This window comes from Meriones unguiculatus, chromosome 20 (genome assembly GCF_030254825.1).
Source record: "Meriones unguiculatus strain TT.TT164.6M chromosome 20, Bangor_MerUng_6.1, whole genome shotgun sequence".
Lineage (NCBI taxonomy): Eukaryota > Metazoa > Chordata > Mammalia > Rodentia > Muridae > Meriones > Meriones unguiculatus.
Window position 1 is genome coordinate 15,659,363 of NC_083367.1, and position 17,959 is coordinate 15,677,321.

The window sequence follows — 17,959 nt, forward strand, 5'->3', positions numbered from 1 at the left end:
AAGAATGGTTGCAGAAATTGTGGTACATCTATACAATGGAATATTACTCAGCAATGAAAAATAAGGAAATCATGAAATTTGCAGGTAAATGGTGGGACCTGGAAAGGATCATCCTGAGTGAGCTATCCCAGAAGCAAAAAGACACACACGGTATATACTCACTCATATAGACATACAACATAGGACAAACCCACTAAAATCTGTGCATCTAAAGAAACTAAGCAAGAGAGAGGACCCTAACTAAAACGGTCAATCCCCACCCTGAAAGGCAAAGAGGATGGACATCAGAAGAAGAAGAAAACAGGAAACAACCTAGAAACTTTCTACAGAGGGCTTCTGAAAGCAAGAAGATGAAAACAGGAAACAAATAGGAACCTACAACAGAGGGCCTCTGAAAGCCTCTGCCCTACAGACTATCAAAGCAGATGCTGAGCCTGATGGGCAACTGTTGGGCAGAGTGAATGGAATTTTATGTAAGAACTGGTAAATAGTAAGAGCTGGAGAGGACAGGGTCTCCACAAGGAGAGCAACAGAACAAGAAAATTTGAACACAGGGAACTTCCCAGAGACTCATACTCCAACCATGGAGATAACCTAGAACCCCTGCACAGATGTAGCCCATGCAGTTCAGTGTCCAAGTGGGTTACATAGTAATGGGAAGAGGGACTTCCTCTGACATAATCTGACTGGCCTGCTCTTTGATCACCTCCCCCTGCGGGGGAGCAGCCTTACCAGGCCACAGTAGGGGATAATGCAGCCACTTTTGATGTGAACTGATAGACTAAGATCAAAAAGGAGAGGAGAAACTCCCCTAACAGTGGACTTGGGGAGTGGTATGCATGCAGAAAGGGGAGAGAGGGTGGGATGGGGAGGGGAGAAGGGAGGGGCTTATGGGGGGATACATAATGAATAAAGTGTAATTAATAAAAATTTTTCAAAAAGATGAAAAAAGTAATATATAATGATAAGCTATATAGTTTGTTATGATATATTCACTTATGAATTAAATTGCAAGTGCTCTGGCAAAGAAACAGACTGGTGGATCAGTGGAACCAAATAGAAGACCCAGAAATAAACCTACACACTTATGGACACCTGATCTTTGACAAAGATGCCAGAACCATAAAATGGAAAAAAGACAGCATCTTCAACAAATGGTGCTGGTCTAACTGTATGTCTACATGTAGAAAAATGCAAATAGATCCATACTTATCACCCTGCACAAATCTAAAGTCCAAGTGGATCAAAGACCCCAACATAAAACCAGACACATTAAATTGGTTAGAAGAGAAGTGGGGAAGACGCTGGAACTCATTGGTACAGGAGACAACTTCTTGAACAGAACACCAACAGCACAGGCACTAAGAGCAACAATCAATAAATGAGGCTTCATGAAACTGAAAAGCTTCTGTAAATCAAAGGACACTGTCCTCAAAACAAAACAACTACTTGCAGATTGGGAAAGAATCTTCACCAACCCTTTTTCTGACAGAGGGCTAATATCCAGAATATATAAAGAACTAAATAAGTTAAAAAGCAACAAATCAAGTAATTTAATTAAAAAATGGGGGGGCAGAGCTAAGCAGAGAATTCTCTGTAGAGGAATATCGAATGGCAGAGAAACACTTAGAGAAATGCTCAATGTCATTAGCCATCAGGAAAATGCAAATCAAAATGACCCTGGGATTTCACTTTACACCCATAAGAATGGCCAAGATCAAAACCTCAAGTGACAACACATGCTGGAGAGGTTGTGGAGAAAGGGGAACCCTCCTCCACTGCTGGTGGGAATGTAAACTTGTACAACCACTCTGGAAAGCAATCTGGCGCTTTCTCAGACAACAAGGAATAATGCTTCCTCAAGATCCAGTTATACCACTCCTAGGCATATATCCAAAAGAGGCTCAAATAAACAATAAGGACATTTGCTCAACCATGTTTATAGCAGCTTTAATTTTAATAGCCAGAAGCTGGAAACAGCCCAGATGTTCCTCAACTGAAGAATGGATACAGAAATTGTGGTATATTTATACATTGGAATATTACTCAGCGATGAAAAAGAAGGAAATCATGAAATTTGCAGGTAAATGGTGGGACCTGGAAAGGATCATCCTGAGTGAGCTTTCCCAGAAGCAGAAAGACACACACGGTATATACTCACTCATATAGACATATATTATAGGATAAACCTACTAAAATCTGTTCACCTAAAGAAACTAATCAAGAGGGAGGACTCTTGCTAAAATGCTCAATTCCTATCCAGAAAGGCAAAGAGGATGGACATCAGAAGAAGAAGAAAAGAGGGAACGAGTCAGGATCCTGACACAGAGGACCTCTGAAAAGCTCTGCCTTGTAGACTATCAATGTAGATGCTGAGACTTATGGGCAACCTTTGGGCAGAGTGCAGGGAATCTTATGAACAAAGTGCTAAACAGTAAGATCTGGAGAGGACAGGAACTCCACAAGGAGAGCAACAGAAGAAAAAATCTGGCCACAGGGGTCTTTCCTGAGACTGATATTCCAACCAAGGACTATGCATGGAGATAACCTAAGACCCCTGCACAGATGTAGCCCATGGCAGTTTAGTATCCAAGTGGGTTCCATTGTAATAGGAACAGGGACTGTGTCTGACACGAACTGATTGGCCTGCTCTTTGATCAGCTCACCCTGAGGGGGAAGCAATGTTACCAGGACACAGAGGAAGACAATGCAGCCACTCCTGATGAGACCTAACAGACCAGAATCAGAAGGAAGAAAAAGAAACCCTCCCCTACCAGTGGACTTGGGGAGGGGAGTGTGTGGAGAAGGGGGAGGAAGGGCGTGATTGGGCTGGGAGGAGGGAGGGAACTGGATTGGGGATACAAAGTAAATAAAGTATAATTAAAAATATAAATTAATTGCAGGTACTCAGAGTAATAAAAAATTATGAAGTGTCACAGTGTGACAGGGCCTTAATAAGTACAGTAGTGACACAAATGTTATGGTAATAATATTTTTTTTTTACAAAAATGGATTTAATGTCCATTCTAAGAGATGGAGCTCATGTCTGATACTGCATAAGGGGCCAAGAAGTTTAGACTGATAAATCATGAGCCTAGAAGAAAATATTACTATTATTATTCTGCTAAAGAAACATAGAAATAAAATGAGTGCTAATGATGTCTCAGTTGGGGTTTTATTGCCGTGAAGTGACAGGGAACTCTTGACCAAGAGAAGTTGACCAAGGGAACTCTTCTAAAGAAAAATATTTAACCGGGGCTGACTTACAGTTTCAGGGTTTTAGTCCATTGTCATCATGATGGGAAGCTTGGCAGCCTGCAGGCAGACATGGTATTGGAGAAGGAACTGAGTGTTCTACCTCTTGAGCCACAGGCAGCAGAAGGGGGCTGAGTACCACACTAGGCAAAGCTTGAGCATGGGAATCCTAAAGTTCAGCCTCTCAGGGACAAACTTCCTCCAAAAAAGTCGTACCATTTCCAACAGCCCTAATAGTCACTCCTAATGGGGCAAACCTTCAAAAACATCAGATTATGGGAGCTGTAACTATTCCAACCACCACAAATGATATTTCTACAATTACAGATCAGTTCATCACTCAGTCCTCATCTCAAATCTTGCAGCAAATGGTAATTAAGAGAAGGCATCCCCACTGCATAAGATGCAGAGATTGAGAGAGTTTGTATCACTCAGTCTTAAACAAGATGTAATTATCAAACCCCTAAAAACTCAGACTACGTACAAGGAAGAAAAATTTTAAGAGTTTGAGTAGTGTCTGACTCCAAGGAAACAGAGGTTCCGCACACTGGACTGACACACATATGAACTAACACAGACTGTGGCAGTATGCACAGGGCCTGCACAGGCTTAAACACAGACAAAATCTCAGCATTGAGAAGAGAAAGTGGACACAAAGCCTCAACCCTCTTTGCAGCTAAGGCTTAATGGGAAAGGGAAAATCAGGTTTATCCAGTGGTATGGAATGAAGTGTCTCTGGCTACATCAGCCACACTCCATGGCAGGCCTCATCCCAGGAGAGGTTGGCCAAGACAAAAGAGACTTCATATTCTTATTTGTTTGTTTTACTGGCTTTTGTTTCAGATTGTGTAGAGAAAGAGGGAGAGCGAGAATAATGTTTGGTGGAGAAGAAGAGGATGAGAATCTCGGAGGAGTTGGGGAAGGGGAAACAACAAGACTAAAATATGTTATATGAAAAGAATTTAAATTATAATTTGTTTTTTTAAAAGGATGAGAAATTAAAATACTTTATGCAATTGTAAATATACCTATATGGTGTTTGCTTATAAAAATGATATTCTTCATGGATTATACAGGGCAAAGAAGCAGAAAACCCAATGGAACATTCTATCATTACTTGGTGGATTCTGAAAGTTAGCACATACTTCACAATGAAGGATTCTGCAGCCTTATTGTTTTGAGAACTGGAATTTAATATTTTCTTTTTGCTACCTCATACCTCATCAATGAAATGAAGAAATATTTGAAAACACTAGGTTAGAGTCTCTGTACAATAGAAAGAAAAACATCTCCTCTTTAGCTCAGTGTCCCAGTCAGTAAAGGGATGTGCCTCACTCAATGAAGTAAACTCTAAACCTGTGTGAGTTGATGCTGAGAGCTCTCCCACATTTTGGATAAGTTTGTATGCAATAAAGCTCCTCCCCCATTTTTTTTTCAAAATCTTAAGCCAGAAAGTGGATTTTAAGAATACAAACAATTGACTTTTTTTCTCTTAGTAATATAATAAGAAATGTCTAATTCTTATAAAATTTGATTTATGATAGGAATGTGTGCCATTCAACATCTTATATCTAACTGTTATGTGCATTTCTTCATCTTCTCAGTGTAGGCCTCCATAGCGAATTATGAATAAAACAAACTATTTGTACTACCTATGAACTTAAAGCTTTAAACCTCTTACTTGTTCTCACATATATACAGCATAAATGTTCTTGGTATAAAACTTTAACATCTGCATCAATAAATAAATAAAAACCATTCTTTTTTAAATTTTATATGTGCATACACACAGAGACACACATACACATCTAGTCCCTCCAAGCTAGATGGTTTTAAGAAGTAGAAGGTCAAGTATGTCTTCTCCACTTTCTAGAACATCATTCTCCAGCCAGCCTCCACTACAGGTTATTATGTTTCCTTACATACCCACACATTTGCCTTCTATGATCTTCAAATTCACAAACATTACCATTCATACTAGCTCAAATGTGAGGCCTTTTTAACAAGTAGTGAAAACTTTAATGTATGAAAGAAAAGGATGTTCTTGCTACAGGAAGAAGACAATAAGTGAATTTACACTAGACAAGTTGAGATAAAATATAAAATAATGTCCTAGTATGAATGTGAATAGCACTCTCTGGAGATGTGGAAGGTCATTTCTGGGGACAAATAACATTTTTTTTCTTTCTTTCTTTCTTTCTTTCTTTCTTTCTTTCTTTCTTTCTTTTTTTCCATGCAATATCCATCTTTACTCAGAGGATCAGACAATTTATACTCTGAGGGTTAAGAGGAGTCACATGGATAAAGTGACCAGCCACATGTGGTGGGAAAGCCGCATGCTGCGAAAACATGGTTTTCCATAGTGGCACATAAATAAGTTAAAAATAGGCCGTTGTAATGAATAACCCCAGCTATGCTCCACTACCCTTGAAAGGGGCACAAAAACACATTCTAAGAACAATTCCATGTTTTGTAGAAACAAGACTCTTATCTTGTTTTCTTGAAGTTTTCTCCCAAGCACTTAAAATTCTCCTCATATGACTTCATTCTAGAACTGTGTTCCTGTTCTGACAGACATATATACACAATGAAAATCATATATGTGTGTGTATGCATTTCAACATTTTTTTCTTTTTTCTATTAATTATACTTTATTCACTTTGTATTCACCCATAAGCCCCTCCCTCCTCGCCTCCCAATCCCACTCTCCCTCCCCCTTCTTCACGCATACCCCTCCCCAAGTCCACTGAGAAGGGAGGTCCTCCTCTCCTTCCTTCTGATCTTAGTCTATCAGATCTCATCAGGAGTGGCTGCATTGTCATCTTCTGTGGCCTGGTAAGGCTGTTCCCCCCTTAGGGGGAGGTGATCAAAGAACAGGCCAATCAGATTATGTCAGAGGCAGTCCCTCTTCCCATTACTATGGAACCCACTTGGACACTAAACTGCCATGGCTACATCTATGCAGGGGTTCTAGGTTATCTCCATGCATGGTACTTGGTTGGAGTATGAGAATCTGGGAAGAGCCCTGCATCAAATTTTTTGGTTCAGTTGCTCTCCTTGTGGAGTTCCTGTCCTCTCCAGATCTTACTATTTCCCAGTTATTACATAAGATTCCATGCACGCTGCCCAACAGTTGGCCATAAATCTCAGCACCTGCTTTGATAGTCTTCAGGGCAGAGCCTTTCAGAGGCCCTCTGTGGCAAGTTTCTAGCTTGTTTCCTGTTTTCTTCTTCTGATGTCCTTCCTCTTTGCCTTTTGGGATGGGGATTGAGCATTTTAGTCAGGGTCCTCTCTCTTGATTAGTTTATTTAGGTGTACAGATTTTAGTAGGTTTATCCTATATTACATGTCTATATGAGTGAGTATATACCATGTGTGTCTTTCTGCTTCTGGGATAGCTCACTCAGGATGATCCTTTCTAGGTCCCCCCCCATTTACCTGCATGATTTCCTTATTTTTCATTGCTGGGTAATATTTCACTGTGTAGATGTACCACAATTTCTGCATCCATTCTTAAGTTAAGGAGCATCTGGGCTGTTTCCAGCTTCTGGCTATTACAAATAGCCACAAACATGGTTGGGCAAATGTCCTTATTGTGTACTTGAGCTTCTTTTGGATATATTCCTAGGAGTGGTATGGCTAGATCTTGAGGAAATGCTATTCCTAGTTGTCTGAGAAAGCGCCAGATTGAGTTCCAGAGTGGTTGTACAAGTTTACATTCCCACCAGCAGTGGAGGAGGGTTCCCCTTTCTCCACAACCTCTCCAGCATGTGTTGTCACTTGAGTTTTTGATCTTGGCCATTCTGATAATTTTAAGATGATATCTCAGGGTTGTATTGATTTGCATTCCCCTAATGGCTAATGACGTTGAGTATTTCTTTAAGTGTTTCTCTGCCATTGGATATTTCTCTACAGAGAATTCTCTGTTTAGCTCTGTCCCCCATTTTTTAATTAGATTACTTGGTTTGCTGCTGTTCAGCTTCTTTATTTCTTTACATGTACTGGATATTAGCCCTCTGTCAGGAAAAGGGTTGGTGAAGAATCTTTCCCAATCTGTAGGCAGTCATTTTGTTTTGATGACGGTGTCCTTTGCTTTACAGAAGCTTTTCATTTTCATGAAGTCCCATTTATTGATTGTTACTCTTGGAGCCTGTGTTGTTGGTGTTCTGTTCTGGAAGTTGTCTCCTGTACCAATGAGTTCTAGGGTCTTCCCCACTTTTTCTTCTAACTGATTTAATGTATTTGGTTTTATGTTGAGGTCTTTGATCCACTTGGACTTTAGTTTTTTGCAGGTGATAAGTATGGATCTATTTGCATTTTTCTACATGTAGACATACAGTTAGACCAGCACCATTTGTTGAAGATGCTATCTTTTTTCCATTGTATGGTTTTGGCATCTTTGTCAAAGATCAGGTGTCCGTAAGTGTGTGGGGTTATTTCTGGGTCTTCTATTCGGTTCCATTGATTCACCATTCTGTTTCTATGACAGTACCATGCAGTTTTTATTACTGTTGCTCTGTAGTATACCTTACTATCAGGAATGGAGATATAATATCAGACCTCCAGAAGATCTTTTATTGTAGAAGATTGTTTTACCAATTCTGAGTTTCTTGTTATTCTCTATGAGGTTGAGAATTTTTCTTCCAAGGTCTGTAAAAACTGTGTTGGTAATTTGATGGGAATTGCATTGAATCTCTAGATTGCTTTGGGTAAGATGGCCAGTTTTACTATGTTAATCCTGCCAAGCCATGAGCATGGGAGATCTTTCCATCTTCTGATATCTTCTTCTAATTCTTTCTTCAGAGACTTGAAATTTTTTTCATACAATCTTTGACTTGCTTAGTTAGGGTTACACCAAGGTACTTTATGTCATTTGTGTCTATTGTGTAGGGTGTTGCTTCCCTAATTTCTTTCTCAGCCCTTTTGTCTTTTGTATACAGGGGGGCTACTGATTTTTTTTTAGTTAATTTTGTACATGGCCACTTGCTGAAGGTGTTTATCAGCTGTAGGTGTTCATAGTCAGTCCCACTCACTGAACTGTGCCTAACTAAGGAAGCTGTAGTAAACACAGAAGTCAGGCCAGCCTGCTGGTGCAGCACTGTAATCCCAGTGATCTTCAGGAGATCAAAAGGGCAGTGCAGGTTACATAGCAAGTTCTTGGAGTCAATAGCAAAACTCAGCAGTTCCTCGGAGTGTAGGGCATCTTGACCCCAATGGGATAACTAAAGTGACACTCTTAAATGGACATGGCAGTCTCTGCAAAGTCAAAGTCACACCAGGTTTTGGTCAAGGCCTCCAATGACCTAGATAGTAAGAATTTTTTGTGAAAAGCAATCCTAGTGGCAACATTGTTAAAGCACAAATCTCTTTTGGTCATGATGTAACTTATGAAAATGTATTGCTGAAAACCTCACAGAAGAAGGATGTTTGCCATGCTGAAGACACAGTCATTTTCATCCATAGAAGCATGGATTCCAAAGGGAATTTTTGGTGTTTAAAATTATGAAATAAACCTTAAGTTTTTTCAAAACTTTGTTATTATGGGGAATAGGTAATACAGAAATATTGATCTGAGAAGCTTGATCTTTTCTGTAGATATCACTTTTAACTCAATATCATCTATTCTAACAGAACCCAATTCAGTAATAAAATATCCACCAAATAAACAAAAATCTTACCAACATATTTGACACCCATTCATCATTTGTCTAATAAGAAATATACTAGGTGCAGGTAGCATTAATTGGGGAAAGTGGAGACCTCAGAATTACATCATTACACGGTATACTTATGTGGATATATTTGTGTGTGTGTGTGAAGTAGAGGTAGAAGTTGGCCAGGAACATGCCATATCAGCCTGCCAGAAGCACAGTAGGGGAGCTGGCTAGTAGGCAGGACTGCTGAGGTCAACTTGCTAGAGCAATGGTGACAATCTGTCCAGTGCCAATTGTGTGATGTGAAAACAAGACACTCAAGCCTCTGCCTCAGGACTTCCCAGGTGCTGGATTCTTGGCTGTCTTACATGGGGTCTGCAAAAACATGCCATTTTCTAGACCTCATTCATAAAGATGCCAGCCTCTTTTCAAAAGTTCAGGAGGTACAGAACTTGACCTTTATCTGACTCTTCAAATTGAAGCAGATAATGGAAGTCTAACAGAAACACCAAGAGTGTAGAAGCCCTGATTCTACAATGACAAAGAGCACATTTGTTCCCAGTAGCATCCTTGACAATTTGGACCCTTTCATTAGCATCCTTGAACAATAGGTCTAACAGTTAGTTAAAAGTTGTTTGAACAAACTGCCGGGTTAGTAGAAAGGCAGTTGTTTCAAACTCTGTGATACAAAATTGTCCTTCAAAGCAGAATATTTGTAGCAAAGCCCCCAAATACATTTGTTGTTCAGACTTACCAGCCACTTATTTCTTCAAGATATCCCGTACCTAAGTCTCTGCCTGCAGCTCCTCCATCTTTTTATAGCTCTTAGAAATTAGGAATAGCTTATTAGGTTGATAGTTGAATATACTCTGACAGCTAAAAATACTCTATATTTACATATTTACTTTACAGAGCCTATTTTGTAGTGCTGAAATATAACTTATATGTATACACTGATTAGCATTATTACAAAGTATATGACACATGTGCTTCAATAATTATTAGTTAATAGGTAGTTTGTCTTTGATATATCTTATGTTGTGAACAATAATTAACTGTGTATTAAATAAATAGACACTTGAATATATTTTAGTCAAATTGGAAAAAAATGGTGTTTTTGAATGAATGAGAAACAGCTTGCATTGAAAAAAAGATAAAATAAAATGAAAACTTGAAAAAAAAACAAAAAAAATGACTTTTACTACTTTTTTTTCTAGAGCTGGGGACTGAACCCAGACCTTGCACTTGCTAGGCAAGGATTCTACCCCTGACCTAAGTCCCCAACCCATGCAACTTTCTTTCTTTTTTTTAAGTATCCAGCATATTTTCAGGAGCAGATCAGATTGAAATACTAGAGAAAAATCTATCGTTTAAAAGGTTTGCTTTTTCTATAAAGAGACTTTAATAATATGCTCTTTTTCCAGCTAAGAGGCAATGATTACAGAAGAGCTGATTTTTAAAATTCTGTTATTCATTCCCATTATATTTTTAATTAAAATAAAACTGAGCTAGACTAATAAAGTAAGACTAAGCAATTTTAAGACAGGCTTCGATGTTGTTTGAAGATAATTTCAATAAGTAAAAAAAGAAATTAAGTTTGAGATAATTGTTAGGAAAACAAGATATACCATATATAAGACATCATTACTTGGTAAAATGAACCATATATGTTTAGAACTAAAGCAAATTGTAAATTAAATTAATAAATGCATCTACAAATCTTGAAACACTGAAGTATTAATGATATAATCACAAAATATCATTAGATTATTCTATTCTAAGGAACAACTACAAGCCCAGTAAATCTGTTATTGAAATACATAATTCAATAAAAAATGATATTGAAGTGAACATTTCCATGAAAAATATGGAATAAATAACCAGTTAAAGGTCAAAGATGGTAATTTGCATAAGGTTAAGCCACGTAAAATGCCAGCAGAGATGGTGATGAGGCCTTGGGAACTGAGGAGACGCTGGCAGTTTATAGCTGCTGGGAGAGAGAGAGTCACTGTTCCTCAGGCATGCAGCCACTGCTAAGTAGTGGCTGGCCTCAAACCTATGCAAATATTGGCAACACTGAAGAGGGGAAGAGTGAGGATGGCCATGATCCTGATACTATATATATATATATATATGTATATATATATGTGTGTGTGTGAGAGTGTATGCATACATACATACATATATACATACATATATATTATATACAAGTTTCACATAATCTTACATAATCTAAACATATATACATTCCAGTTAAGGTTTCTTCTAAACTCATTATACCAGCAATAATAGCTTAAGGGGCTTTTCCTTACCTTTATTCCCACAAAAGATTACAGTGTCAGCAAAAACAACTGGAGTCCCTTTGATTCTATTACCTTTGGCGTGACAATATGGCACTCTGAATAAGTGAGAGGTAGAAAAGGAGGCTCATCTTGTGGAAGGGAAGTTGCTGCTAAGTTTGATTCTGGGACCCACATGGTGGAAGAAAAGAATCAACAGACTCTGACAAGCTGTCCTGTGATCACACGTAGATGTTATCACACATGTTTCACGCACAGTCACACACACACAAATACATACAAAGTACATAACGAATATTAGAAGACAAGTTTATAACTTTCATTGTTTCATGGTTATGTTTCTATTGGTAAATCCACATTTATTAAAAAAGCACTACTGCTTTCCTAAGAACTAAGCATAGCAGTGTGTTTGAGATGTAAAATCTGTCATAGGGCTTGCAGAGTAAGCAATATCAGGTACCATCTCCTCAGTCACAATTAGATCACAGAAAATAAAGTGTCTACAAGGAAATGCCATTCTCTGGCACTAAATACCTCAATGTAAGTATTGATTCCTGCCTAATAAAGCTTGGCTCTACTGAAGAGCATAAAGTAGGCTGGAGTGGACTACATAGAAGGCACTGTTTAGCATGGCTCTCTAGGGAATCACACATTATAACATAAAAACACACTGCAACTAGCATTCAACCCTAGATAAAAGTATGGTTTTGAAGAGCTTAATTACACTAGATCCAGCTGTTCGCTTGACTAGCTTAAAGATTCCCTCCTAAAGTCCTGCTCATATCATGGATTTATACTCTTTATATAGAAAAGGAGAATTTTTATGTCTAATGATATGGAACAAGGATAGATATTCCACATGCTGGAACACGTATCTATTGCTGGCCAAGATGGAAAGGCTAATTTAAATGAGTAATTAGTAAAGTCAGGTATGTTTTTTGTCCTAGTAGAACATGTTTGTCTTTTTATCTCTCGGAGCTTTCTAAAGTTTGTGTATTCCTTTGGACATACCCAGAAGGGTATTTTAGAGGGCATTCTAATTAAATGAGCCTGGAAGCTCCTAGAAGCACATATATTTGAATACTTTTCTCCTACTGCCTGAAACAAGTACAACAGAGTGAAGCTCAGAGGACTCATAGGGTGAATAGCCATGCATTCCATAAGCCTCTGGTTTTGTGACAGCACAAGAGGCAGAGACAGATACTGCTAAGTATCTAGTGCTTAATCAGAACATGCAAATATGAGCGCATTTGTAGAAAATAAGACTGTTCAACCTAGCAGATAGCTAGATGTTCCTAAGCCCTGAGATTCCCCCAAATTATGACCAAATTGGTTCAGTTTTGTAGTCTTTTGTTTAGAAAGTGTGCTCATTCACAGCAATGGCTTGATGATGGAGGGACGGGAGGAGGAGGGGGTGTCAGGGTGAAGAGGCCTTGATGCACTTGCTCTCTAATCAGTGTCACTCAATCCAAGCTTGTGGCACAATTAGCATCTTATTATGGTGTTTGCTTTCTTGTCTTTTTTGCACTGTATAATTTGGCACTTTATTATACCATTTTATGCTCTTTAGCTGCTTCATGTAGCTCTCGTTTATTTGGAAGTCAGTTATCAGGAACAGCTATGAAAGAGAAAACTCCAACTGAGAAAGAGGAAGGAAAATTCCCAAGTTCTGGCTCATAGCTACACATTCTATCTTTGCACAGAAGCCCACTAGGTTTGCTTGGATATATGTAGCAAAATAAAAGTCCGTAGGAGGTATTATTCAGGCTAACAGAAAAAAAAATAGTCATATTGAAATCTCCAAGAATAACGGTTCGCATCATGAGAAAAGAAAAGTGAGCTATAAAACAGGTAGAAGAAAGTGAAAGGTCTAACATTTTCTTAGGTCACATTCTCAGGAAACAGATTCTAAAATAAGAATTCATGAGCAGGTCACTCATGGAGACATTGTTCATTGGAGAAATGACAATAGTGATTGAGAAGCCAAACAATGAGGTGAAAAAAAAAAAACAAACAAGCAAATGTGTGCTTTCAGGTAAATCCCAGCTTTAGCCTCACCCTGCACATAAATATAATTGTTGCACCTAAGAGTGTGTCTTAGGTCAAGGCAAGAAGCCTGGCTGCTTCTGTTTTTATTCAGCATCATTCATTTATTTAAGAACCCAATGAGATTGGTATATATGTAATGGAACAGGAATCTCTCAAACACAAAATAGTAAAGAAAATGTAAGTAAAATCTAAATTATTTTACAAAGTATGCATTAACTATTAAGGACTAGGGCCATGAAGGGGTAATGAGATATTCAAAGTCCAATATATTTTCTGACACAGCAAAGATACGTTTTCCTTATAAGATTGAGTTTATTCAGAAATCATTGAAAGCTAATGGCCATTCTTTTCTAATAATTTAACCACGTATAAATTAAACTGAATGATTGTTCTTTTAAGTGCCTATTTAAAATGTGCTGGTAATTAGAGGGTATACCTCAGAAACAACTAAGTATATCTTATATGGATATACACATTTTAGTTTGTATTTCTTATTCTAAAAATCTATGTAGGGAAATATGTTAGAACATTCCAACATATTTGGCAATATTTCCAGACAGCGCTGCCGTAACTGCACACAGACAGTTTGAATAACAATTTTAAAACAAGCCCTAATCCCCAGTGACTGTACATCTGTATCACAAAACGATGGCATAATCTGACATGATTAAAAGGTTTGCTGATCAGAGCTCTGCAGCTGGGAGCCAAACACAGCAAAGTATGATGTAGTTTTCTGCTTCATAAATGCAAATAAGAAGTGGCACATGAAGCAGTCATTTTTACGTAATTTACATACAGTGTAATTTTAGATAAATAATATGTCCACTAGTAAATAAATCCTTTGAAAACAGAGCAAAACAATGGAAGAATTTCTAGCTTCCAGTATTAAGACAAACCCTCAAACTTTCCAAGCATGCATTTGCAATGGAAGTACAGCTGTAAAATTAAAATAAGCTATAAAATATTTTAGATACTAAAACGTCCTTTAATAATTTCACAGCAAAGTGTACCTTATATCAGGGAAGTTATAATCGTACTTAAAATAGCATTTCAATAATAATGTAACAATATTTGTCTTTCTATAGATATTCTAGAAAGAATTCCAGCTTTCTAGCACTGAACAAGTACTTCCAGGCATACTGCGGATGCTAAGAAAATGACTCGAGAAACAGGTAATCACAAAGTAATCAAGAAATAGGATTTATAGAAAATTTGAATTATCTTGAAACACCTCTAGTTGAGAAATTTAGTGTAAGCAAACAATTGGAACAAACAGAAAATGTACCTTAGTTTGCCAAGTTTTTAGAGATATAATTTATATTTTCATATATGCAACGTCCTCTAATCACAGAATCTTCTTTTTGCAATAGACAGTGTGATGGTTTGAATGAGAATGGCCCCCATAGGTTCATGTATTTGAATACTTAACACCAGGTAGTGGCACCATTTAAAAAGACTGGGAGGTGTGGCCTTGTTGAAGGAAATGTGTTCCTGGGGGTGGACTTTGAGGTTTCTAAAAGTCCGTTCCAAGCCCAGGGTCTCTCTCTCTCCCCGAAGATATGGATGCAGAACTCTTAGTTACTTCTCCAGCACCATGTCTACCTGATTGCCCCCAAATTTCCTGCCTGAGGATAAGAGACTAAACTGTAAGCAAGTCTCAAATAAATGTTCTCTTTTAGAAGAGTTGCCATTGTCATGGTATCTCTTCACAGCAATAGAACACTGACTAAGACAGGTGGCAATTAAACTCACAACTGATCAACACACAGAGAATTAAAGTCCATTAGTTCAGTTCATGCAGGCAAATACTGTTTTCTAAAAGCAAATGAACAAAAACCAGACTGTGGTGTACTCATACCTAAAACTGACATCTAAATCGCAGCCACTTATCCAGCGCCTCAGGGACCAGCGTAAAAGAGGGGTGGGAAGATTATAAAAGCCAGAGGTAGTAGATTATGAAGAAAAACAATAGTTGCTAGAACAACTAGCAGCATCATGTACACATGAACTCCAGAGAAGCCAGCCTAAATTCCATCACAGGGAGGTGTGCAGGGGGACAGCTTGTTATTCTAAGACACTATTGATGACTACTGAGTGAGGGACTGTCAGTGTTCCCATGGATGCAACACCGGTGAGGATGCCCAAGCTTCAAGAGTGGATCTCAGTCCTCTGCACATACTCGCAGTACTAAATGAACTCAAGCTTAAAAATAAGAACACATGAGGTTGAGAAGGAAAAGTCATGGTGGGACAGGAGAGGAGCTAGAGTGGAGGACAGAGAGGGAGTGGTTTTGATTTAAACAAAAAGCACTGTAAGCATGCATGAAATTCTCAAATAATAAAAAATTTTAAAGTGACATATATAAGTATTGCAATTCTTTTTTAAAAAAGATTTTATGTTATCCTTTTAATTATTTGTGTATGTGTCTGTTTGTGGGTTCATGCAGAGGAAGTCAGATCAGGGTGTCAGGTCCCCTGCAGCTTGAATTACAGGTGGTTGTAGCCTTTCTGAAGTGGTCCTAAAACTGAACTCTGGTTCTCTGAAAGAGCAGTGTTCACTTTTAACCACTCAGCCATCTTTCCAGCCAAAATCTTGCATCCTTTAAAAAATTCACCCCCTTACAACAAAGGAGGGAACAAAATACATGCAAGTGAAATTGAGAAGCTGGCAAGACGGCTCAGTGGGAAAGGTGATTGCTGTGAGAGCCTGAGACCTTTGATCGATCCCTAGAATCCATAGGATCAAACTGGAACTTCATCACGAGTTTTCCTCTCAAATATTTCTATTTGAAATGTTTTACAATGTGACTTTTTAATATATACACAACTGAATTCAAGGTGGCAGGGTGGGCTACAAAGGAAAGCAACATCTAAACAAATCCACCGTGGTTAGTATAACACTGAAAAGTTCAAAATGTACAACTAGGCACAGTCTTAGGCAACTGAGCAACAAAGGGCAGGAAGGCAGGGCCTTATTTACTGTCTCTTAGTGGAGTGAGGTCTTTGTTTTTATTGGAGACCTCATTTAATGTGAATTATCTGTCTCGGAGATGAGGCTCCAGAGGAAGGTCAAAATTATACTTTATTTTAAATTAAGATGAGAAACAATGACATTTTCCATTCTCAATCTTGTGTATTCAATAGATAAGTGCAAAGGACACCAGTTTAACATTTGACTTATTTTCAAGGGATTGAAAGGGTAGCAGGCAGTTATACAGTATTGGTAGCACTTAGGTAAATAATTTTATCTAAAGTGTATTATCATTGAAACTTACTCTTTTTTTGCTGTAAAATCAATATGCATTTAGTATCTACAGTCAAATATCTCTTTGAAATGAAACTTTCTAACAGCCTTGAATGCATCTACTTGGATAACAATAATATTTACAATAAAAATCACCCAGACTCAAATCAGAGAGTCAGGATACAGAGATATGTAAGGTGAGATTCTGATGGGAGGCATTTGTTATGACAACAGGGAGATGTAGCACTCGTCCCGACACTGCACTAAGAACTTCTAGGACATATAAATAGTTATTATTTCTTATCTGCATTTTATATTTCAGATAACTTAGATGTCAACATGTAAACAAGAAGTGAGATTTCAGACTCATCCAAAGGGGTGTTTGAATGCAAAGATGGATTCTTTGCATAGTGTCTTTTCAGTTGCTAAGATAAAGTACTCTGACAAAACCAACTTAAGGAAGTTCGGTGGTTTGAATAAGAATAGGCTCAGAGATGTAAATACTTGGTCACCAAGGAGTGTCCTTATTAGGAGATATGGCCTGGCTGGAGGAAGTGTGTCACTGGGGGTGTGCTTTCAGGTTTCAAAAGCTCTTTCTAGGGCCAGTGTCTTTCTTGCTGCTACCTTCAGATCTGGATCTAGATGCAAAGTTTCCAGCTACTGCTCCAGCACAATGTCTGCCTGTATGCTGCCATGCTTCCCACCATGATGGTAGTGGACTAGTCCTCTGAAACTGTAAGCCATCCCCAATTGTTCCTTTCCCTTTATAGGAGTTGCTAAGGTTATGGTATCTCTTCACAGCAATGGAACTTTGACTAAGTTCAATTTGGTTTGCTGTTCAAGTTACAGTCTATCATAGTAAAGAAGTCACAGTAGAAGCAGGAGACAGCTAAGACAACTCCTCTATAGTCAGGAAGCAAAGAACAGTAAATGCTTGCATTCAAGCTACTTTCTCTATTTTATAGAGCTCAGGATCCCTACCCGTGGAATGGTTTCACAAACACTGAAAGGGTCTTCCAATGTCTGTTTAAGAAACATAATCCCTTTAATCTGTACCCGGAGCCAGATTTTAAAAGTGGTTCTACATCCCATCAGCTTGACCACCGAGATTGGCCATATCAGCCCTTTTAGGCTTATAATTACTGGTAGGTTTATTTAGAAGCAGAAAGTTCAAATTCAGATGAGCTGTGGGTGTAAAACAGTGGTTTGCAAGGACCTAGAACCCCTGCTCAGATTTAGCTGGTTGGCAGCTCAGTCTCCATGGAGTTTCCTAGTAAGGGGAGCAGGGCTGCCTCTGTCATTAACTCTGTTCCTGTTCCTTCATCACTTGCCCCTGGCGAGAATGGAGGTTGGAGGACAGAGGACCTACAGAGAAAAGAGATGGGCAGAGGCATCTCTATGAGAAGCTGGAGACCTAAGACAGGGTAAGCTTTTGGAAGAATTTAGGGCTGACTCTAG

The 17,959-nt window shown here is 38.4% G+C and overlaps 1 protein-coding gene across 20 annotated transcripts in view; it reads right to left on the reverse strand.

The window, feature by feature from the left end:
* Lingo2 (leucine rich repeat and Ig domain containing 2) overlaps positions 1–17,959 on the reverse strand; it is a 1,357,796-nt gene that overhangs the window by 668,192 nt on the left and 671,645 nt on the right. The gene's annotated exons all lie outside the window — the stretch shown is intronic.